This window comes from Arachis hypogaea, chromosome 1 (genome assembly GCF_003086295.3).
Source record: "Arachis hypogaea cultivar Tifrunner chromosome 1, arahy.Tifrunner.gnm2.J5K5, whole genome shotgun sequence".
In the NCBI taxonomy this organism is placed as follows: domain Eukaryota; kingdom Viridiplantae; phylum Streptophyta; class Magnoliopsida; order Fabales; family Fabaceae; genus Arachis; species Arachis hypogaea.
In genome coordinates this window covers 61,645,684-61,654,748 of record NC_092036.1, presented here as the reverse complement: position 1 = coordinate 61,654,748, position 9,065 = coordinate 61,645,684, and the positions used below count along the sequence as shown (strand labels likewise).

Sequence of the window (9,065 nt, the reverse complement as noted above, 5' to 3'; positions counted from 1 at the left end):
CCACTTGTTTAGTTGTTTTCTTCCCATTTTTGATGTCTTTTTCGCCTAAAATTCAACACAAACTCATTTCAAAGCAATGTACTATGATATTCATCAATTAAGGCATGAATTGCAATGATCAAATGAGATTATGCCTCTTTTATTGGCCTTTTTATGCAAGAAAAAGGGTAGATGATGTAAGTCATCACAACACCAAACTTAAGCTTTATTTGTCCCAAGCAAATCAATGTGAGTGGAGTGGTCCTTTTGTGAATTGAGACTTGACCTTGAATAGATGCAATATAACTAAGAATGGGACTAAGTGTTCAACACATGCATGAATGCTTTGAATGTCACAAATAGTCCCTAGATCTTTGAGGGTTCCTCCAAGTATGTTCCTCAAGGGTTGGTGCACGAAATTGTGATCATCAATGGTGCCATCAACATGGTACGCTCAATTGCAATCTTAACTCTTTATCACAACTTCGCACAACAAACCTGCAAGTGCACTAGGTCGTCCAAGTAATAAACCTTACGCGAGTAAGGGTCGATCCCACGGAGATTGTTGGTATGAAGCAAGCTATGGTCATCTTGTAAATCTCAGTTAGGCGGATTTAAATGGTTATGGAGGATTAATGATTAAAAGATAAATAAAACATAAAATAAAGATAGAGATACTTATGTAATTCATTGGTAAGAATTTCAGATAAGCGTATGGAGATGCTTTGTCCCTTCCGTCTCTCTGCTTTCCTACTGTCTTCATCCAATCCTTCTTACTCCTTTCCATGACAAGCTGTATGTTGGGCATCACCGTTGTCAATAGCTACAGTCCTATCCTCTCAGTGAAAATGTTCAACGCGCTCTGTCACAGCACGGCTATTCATCTGTCGGTTCTCGATCATGTCGGAATAGAATCTAGTGATTCTTTTGCGTCTGTCACTAACGCCCCTACAATCACGAGTTTGAAGCTCGTCACAGTCATTCAATCCCTGAATCCTACTCAAAATACCACAGACAAGGTTTAGACCTTTCGGATTCTCAAGATTGGCCGCCAATAGATTCTAGCTTATACCACGAAGATTCTGATTACGGAATCCAAGAGATATCCACTCAATCTAAGGTAGAACGGAGGTGGTTATCAGGCACACGTTCATAGGTGAGAATGATGATGAGTGTCACGGATCATCACATTCATCAAGTTGAGGAACAAGGGATATCTTAGAACAAGAATAAGCTGAATTGAATAGAAGAACAATAGTAATTGCATTAATACTCGAGGTACAGCAGAGCTCCACACCTTAATCTATGGTGTGTAGAAACTCTACCATTGAAAATACATAAGAACAAGGTGATCAAAAGATGATCCGAAGATTGAAAGATCCTCCAAATACAATAGCAAAAGGTCCTATTTATAGAGAACTAGTAGCCTAGGGTTTACAGAAATGAGTAAATGACGTAAAAATCCACTTCTAGGCCCAGTTGGTGTGTGCTTGGGCTGAGCATTGAAGCTTCCATATGTAGAGACGTTTCTTGGAGTTAAACGCCAGCTTTTGTGCCAGTTTGGGCGTTTAACTCCCACTTTTGTGCCAGTTCCGGCGTTTAACGTCGGGAATTCTGAAGCTGACTTGGAACGCCTGTTTGGGCCATCAAATCTCGGGCAAAGTATGGACTATTATATATTGCTGGAAAGCCCTGAATGTCTACTTTCCAACGCAATTGAGAGCGCAGGGAGGTCAGAATCCAACAGCATCTACAGCCCTTTTCAGCCTCTGAATCAGATTTTTGCTCAGGTCCCTCAATTTCAGCCAGAAAATACCTGAAATCACAGAAAAACACACAAACTCATAGTAAAGTCCAGAAAAGTGAATTTTAAATAAAAACTAATAAAAATATAATAAAAACTAACTAAAACATACTAAAAGCATACTAAAAACAATGCCAAAAAGCGTATAAATTATCCGCTCATCACAACACCAAACTTAAATTCTTGCTTGCCCTGAAAATCAAATAGGATAAAAAGAAGAGAATATACAATGAATTCCAAAAACATCTATGAAGATCAGTATTAATTAGATGAGCGGGGCTTTTAGCTTTTTGCCTCTGAACAGTTTTGGCATCTCACTTTATCCTTTGAAGTTCAGAATGATTGGCTTCTATAGGAACTCAGAATCCAGATAGTGTTATTGATTCTCCTAGTTAAGTATGATGATTCTTGAACACAGCTACTTTATGAGTCTTGGCCGTGGCCCAAAGCACTCTGTTTTCCAGTATTACCACCGGATACATCCTTGCCACAGACACATAACTGGGTGAACCTTTTCAGATTGTGACTCAGCTTTGCTAGAATCCCCAATTAGAGGTGTCCAGGGTTCTTAAGCACACTCTTTTTGCTTCGGATCACGACTTTAGCCGCTCAGTCTCAAGTTTTCACTTGACACCTTCATGCCACAAGCACATGGTTAGGGACAGCTTGGTTTAGCCGCTTAGGCCAGGATGTTATTCCTGTAGGCCCTCCTATCCACTGATGCTCAAAGCCTTGGATCCTTTTTATTATCCTTGCCTTTTGGTTTAAAGGGCTATTGGCTTTTTCTGCTTGCTCTTTTTTTTTTGAATTCACTGCTTTTTCTTGCTTCAAGAATCATTTTTATGATTTTTCAGATCCTCAGTAACATGTCTCCTTTTTCATCATTCTTTCAAGAGCCAACAATTTTAACATTCATGAACAACAAGTTCAAAAGATATATGCACTATTCAAGCATACATTCAGAAATCAAAAGTATTGCCACCACATCAAAATAATTAATCTGTTATAAAATTCGAAATTCATGCAATTCTTCTCTTTTTCAATTAAGAACATTTTTCATTTAAGAAAGGTGATGGATTCATAGGACATTCATAACTTTAAGGCATAGACACTAAGACACTAATGATCATAAGACACAAACATAAATAAAACATAAAGCATAATTTTCGAAAAACAGAAAAATAAAGAACAAGGAGATTAAAGAACGGGTCCACCTTAGTGATGGCGGCGTTCTTCCTCTTGAAGATCTTATGGAGTGCTTCAGCTCCTCAATGTCTCTTCCTTGCCTTTGTTGCTCCTCTCATGATTCTTTGATCTTCTCTAATTTCATGGAGGAGGATGGAATATTCTTGGTGCTCCACCCTTAGTTGTCCCATGTTGGAACTCAATTCTCCTAGGGAGGTGTTGATTTGCTCCCAATAGTTTTGTGGAGGAAAGTGCATCCCTTGAGGCATCTCAGGGATTTCATGATGAGGAATTTCCTCATGTCCATGAGTGGGATCTCTTGTTTTCTCCATCCTCTTCTTAGTGATGGGCTTGTCCTCATCAATGAGGATGTCTCCCTCTATGTTAATTCCAACTGAATTACAGAGGTGACAAATGAGATGAGGGAAGGCTAACCTTGCCAAGGTAGAGGACTTGTCCGCCACCCTATAAAGTTCTTAGGATATAACCTCATGAACTTCTACTTCCTCTCCAATCATGATGCTATGAATCATGATAGCCCGGTCTATAGTAGCTTCGGACCGGTTGCTAGTGGGAATGATTGAGCGTTGGATAAACTCCAACCATCCCCTAGCCACGAGCTTAAGGTCATGCCTTCTCAGTTGAACCGGCTTCCCTCTTGAATCTGTCTTCCATTGAGCGCCCTCTTCACAAATGTCTATGAGGACTTGGTCCAACTTTTGATCAAAGTTGACCCTTCTAGTGTAGTGGTGTTCATCTCCTTGCATCATGGGCAAGTTGAATGCCAACCTTACATTTTCCGAACTAAAATCTAAGCATTTCCCCCAAATCATTGTAAGCCAATTCTTTGGGTCCGGGTTCACACTTTGATCATGGTTCTTGGTGATCCATGCATTGGCATAGAACTCTTGAACCATTAAGATTCTGACTTGTTAAATAGGGTTGGTAAAAACTTCCCAACCTCTTCTTCGGATCTCATGTCGGATCTCCGGATATTCACTCTTTTTGAGTTTGAAAGGGACCTCGGGGATCACCTTCTTCATGGCCACAACTTCATAGAAGTGGTCTTGATGCACCCTTGAGATGAATCTCTTCATCTCCCATGACTCGGAGGTGGAAGCTTTTGCCTTCCCTTTCCACTTTTTAGAGGTTTCTCCAGCCTTAGGTGCCATAAATGGTTATGGAAAAACAAAAAGCAACAGTTTTACCATACCAAACTTAGTAGGTTTGCTCGTCCTCGAGCAAAAGAAGAAAGAAAGGAGTAGAAGAAGAAGAAAATGGAGGAGATGGAGGGGGCTTTGTGGTTCGGCCAAGGGGGAGAAGTAGTGTTTAGGTTGTGTGAAAATGAAGGAGTGAAGAAGGGTTTATATAGAGATAGAGGGGGTAGGGTTTGGCCATTATGGGTGGGTTTGGGAGGGAAAGTGGTTTGAATTTGGATGGTGGGGTAGGTGGGGTTTTATGAAGGATGGATGTGAGTGGTGAAGAGAATGGTGGAATTTGATAGGTGAGGGGTTTTTTTGGGGAAGAGGTATTGAGGTGATTAGTGAATGGGTAAAGAAGAGAGAGAGTGGTGGGGATCCTGTGGGGTCCACAGATCTTGAGGTGTCAAGGATAGCTCATCCCTGCACCAAGTGGCGTGTAAAATGCCCTTTCTGCCAATCCTGGCATTAAACGCCAGGCTGCTACCCTTTTCTGGCGTTAAACGCCAGTCTGGTGCCCCTTTCTGGCATTAAAAGCCCAGAATGGTGCCAGACTGGGCGTTAAACGCCCATTTGCTGCCCTTACTGGCGTTAAACGCCAGCAAGCTTTTCCTCTAGGGTGTGCTGTTTTTCTTTCTGTTTTTCATTCTATTTTTGCTTTTTCAATTGTTTTTGTGACTTCACATGATCATCAACCTATAGAAAACATAAAATAACAATGGAAAATAGATAAATATAACATTGGGTTGCCTCCCAACAAGCGCTTCTTTATTGTCAGTAGCTTGACAGTGGGCCCTCATGGAGCCTCACAGATGTTCAGAGTAATGTTGGAACCTCTCAACACCAAACTTAGAGTTTGAATGTGGGGGTTCAACACCAAACTTAGAATTTGGTTGTGGCCTCCCAACACCAAACTTAGAGTTTGACTGTGGGGGCTCTGTTTGACTCTGTTTTGAGAGAAGCTCTTCATGCTTCCTCTCCATGGTTACTGAGGGATATCCTTGAGCCTTAAACACAAAGGATTCTTCATTCACTTGAATGATCAATTCTCCTCTGTCAACATCAATCATAGCCTTTGCTGTGGCTAAGAAGGGTTTGCCAAGGATGATGGATTCATCCATGCACTTTCCAGTCTCTAGGACTATGAAATCAGCAGGGATGTAATGGTCTTCAACCTTTACCAGAACATCCTCTACAAGTCCATAAGCTTGTTTTCTTGAATTTTCTGCCATCTCTAGTGAGATTCTTGCAGCTTGTACCTCAAAGATCCCTAGCTTCTCCATTACAGAGAGAGGCATGAGGTTTATGCTTGACCCTAGGTCACACAGAGCCTTCTCGAAGGTCATGGTGCCTAATGTACAAGGTATTGAGAACTTCCCAGGGTCCTGTCTCTTTTGAGGTAATCTCTGCCTAGTCAAGTCATCCAGTTCTTTGGTGAGCAAAGGGGGTTCGTCCTCCCAAGTCTCATTACCAAATAACTTGTCATTTAGCTTCATGATTGCTCCAAGGTACTTAGCAACTTGCTCTTCAGTGACATCTTCGTCCTCTTCAGAGGAAGAATACTCATCAGAGCTCATGAATGGCAGAAGTAAATCCAATGGAATCTCTATGGTCTCAGTGTGAGCCTCAGATTCCCATGGTTCCTCATTAGGGAACTCATTGGAGTCCAGTGGACGTCTATTGAGGTCTTCCTCAGTGGCGATCACTGCCTCTTTCGCCTCTCCAAATTCGGCCATGTTGATGGCCTTACACTCTCCTTTTGGATTCTCTTCTGTATTGCTTGGAAGAGTACTAGGAGGGAGTTCAGTAACTTTCTTACTCAGCTGACCCACTTGTGCCTCCAAGTTTCTAATAGAGGACCTTGTTTCAGTCATGAAACTTTGAGTGGTTTTGATTAGATCAGAGACCATGTTTGCTAAGTCAGAGTAGCTCTGCTTAGAATTTTCTGTCTACTGCTGAAAAGACGATGGAAAAGGCTTGCCATTGCTAAACCTGTTTCTTCCGCCATTAATGTTGTTGAAACCTTGTTGAGGTCTCTGTTGATCCTTCCATGAGAGATTTGGATGATTTCTCCATGAAGGATTATAGGTGTTTCCATAGGGTTCTCCCATGTAATTGACCTCTTCCATTGATGGGTTCTCAGGATCATAAGCTTATTCTTCAGATGAAGCGTCCTTAGTACTGCCTGGTGCAGCTTGCATTCCAGATAGACTTTGAGAAATCATATTGACTTGCTGAGTCAATATTATGTTCTGAGCCAATATGGCATTCAGAGTATCAATCTCAAGAACTCCTTTCTTCTGATTCGTCCCATTGTTCACAGGATTCCTTTCAAAAGTGTATATGAATTGGTTATTTGCAACCATTTCAATGAGTTCTTGAGCTTCTGCAGGCGTCTTCTTCAGATGAAGAGATCCTCCAGCAGAGCTGTCCAATGACATCTTGGACAGTTCAGACAGACCATCATAGACGATACCTATGATGCTCCATTCAGAAAGCATGTCAGAAGGACACTTTCTAATCAATTATTTGTATCTTTCCCAAGCTTCATAGAGGGATTCACCTTCCTTCTGTCTGAAGGTTTGGACTTCTACTCTAAGCTTACTCAATTTTTGAGGTGGAAAGAACTTTGCCAAGAAGGCATTGACTAGCTTTTCCCAAGAGTTCAGGCTTTCTTTAGGTTTTGAGTCCAACCGTATCCTAGCTCTGTCTCTAACAGCAAAAGAGAATAGCATAAGTCTGTAGACCTCAGGGTCAACTCCATTGGTCTTGACAGTGTCACAGATTTGCAAGAATTCAGCTAAAAACTGATGAGGATCTTCCAATGGAAGTCCATGGAACTTGCAATTCTGTTGCATTAGAGAAACTAATTGAGGCTTAAGCTCAAAGTTGTTTGCTCCAATGGCAGGGATAGAGATGCTTCTCCCATAGAAGTCGGGAGTAGGTGCAGTAAAGTCACCCAGCACCTTCCTTGCATTGTTGGCATTGTTGTTGTTTTCGGCTGCCATGTCTTCTTCTTGTTTGAAGATTTCTGTTAGGTCCTCTACAGAGAGTAGTGCTTTAGCTTCTCTTAGCTTTCGCTTCAAGGTCCTTTCAAGTTCAGGGTCAGCCTCAACAAGAATGCTTTTTTCTTTGCTCCTGCTCATATGAAAGAGAAGAGAACAAGAAAATATAGAATCATCTATGTCACAGTATAGAGATTCCTTGAGATGTCAGAGGAAAAGAAGAATAGAAGGAGGAAGTAGAAGAAGAAGAATTCGAACTTATCAAGAGAGATAGAGTTCGAATTGTTGATAGTGGAGGAGTGTTAGTCCTTAAATAGAAGGATGCGAGAAGAGGGGAAGAATTTCGAAAATAAATTAAAACATTTTGAAGAAGTTCTGAAAATTTGAAGAATGATTTTTGAAAATTAAAGTTGGGAAAGAAATAAAGTGATTTTTGAAAAAGATTTTGAAATTAGAAATCAAAAAGATTGAAAATTATTTAGAAAAAGATGTGATTAAGAAGATATGATTGAAGAGTTATGATTGAGAAACAATTTAAAAAGATTTGATTTTTAAAATTAATGACTTGGCTAACAAGAAATTTAAAGGATATGATTTAAACATTAAACCTTTCTTAACAGAAAAGGCAACATACTTGAAATGTTGAATCAAATCATTAATTGTAGTCAAGTATTTTTTAGAATGGAAAGAAATTGATTTTGAAAATATATGATTGAAAAGATATGGTTTGAAAAAGATTTGATTTTGAAAAATTATGAAAACTTGAAAAAAATTTGAATTAAAAACAAAATCTTCCCTCTTGTATCATCCTGGCGTTAAACGCCCAGAATGGTATCCATTCTGGCGTTTAACGCCCAAAATGCTACCCCTTTGGGCGTTAAACGCCCAGCCAGGTACCCTGGCTGGCGTTTAAACACCATTTTTCCTTCTTCACTGGGCGTTTTGAACGCCCAGCTTTTTCTGTGTAATTCCTCTGCTGCATGTTCTGAATCTTCAATTCTCTGTATTATTGACTTGAAAAGACACAAATTAAAAAAAATTTGAATTTTTAATGATGAGGAATAATCAAAATGCCATTAAGATCAAATAAACAATGCATGTAAGACACCAAACTTAGAAGTTTATATACTATTGACACTAACAAATTAAGAATGCATATAAGAAACAACAAAACACTCAAGACAAGAGAATTTAAAGATCAGATCAAGGAAATCATCAAGAACAACTTGAAGATCAATGAAGAACATAATGCATGTAATTTTTGAAAATTAGAAGAATAAAGACATGCAATTGACACCAAACTTAAAATTAGACACTAGACTCAAACAAGAAACATAAAAATATTTTTTATTTTAAGATTTTAAAATTTTTTTTTTACTTTTTCGAAAATTGAGTGGAAAAGAAAAACAAGGGTTCAAAATTCTTAATGAGAATTCCAGGAATCATTGCAATGCTAGTCTAAGATTCCGGTCCAGGAAATAGACATGGCTTCACAGCCAGCCATACTTCAACAAATCATCATGAAACTCTAGAATCCATTCTTAAAAACTCTGAAGAACAAAATAGAAATATTTTCTTTTGTATTTTTGAAAAATTTTCAAAAAGTAAAAAGCTTAAACATAAAATAAAATTACCTAATCTAAGCAACAAGATGAACCGTCAGTTGTCCAAACTCAAACAATCCCTGGCAACGGCGCCAAAAACTTGGTGCACGAAATTGTGATCATCAATGGCGCCATCAACATGGTACGCTCAATTGCAATCTCAACTCTTTATCACAACTTCGCACAACTAACCAGCAAGTGCACTGGGTCGTCCAAGTAATAAACCTTACGCGAGTAAGGGTCGATCCCACGGAAATTGTTGGTATGAAGCAAGCTATGGTCATCTTGT

General features: G+C 39.5%; 1 non-coding gene across 1 annotated transcript; it reads left to right on the top strand.

The window, feature by feature from the left end:
• Window positions 1-6,662: 6,662 nt before the first annotated feature.
• LOC112716860 (small nucleolar RNA R71) lies at window positions 6,663-6,770 on the top strand. Its single transcript, XR_003160502.1, has one exon. It is a non-coding gene; the product is annotated as a small nucleolar RNA R71 (small nucleolar RNA).
• Window positions 6,771-9,065: the final 2,295 nt, after the last annotated feature.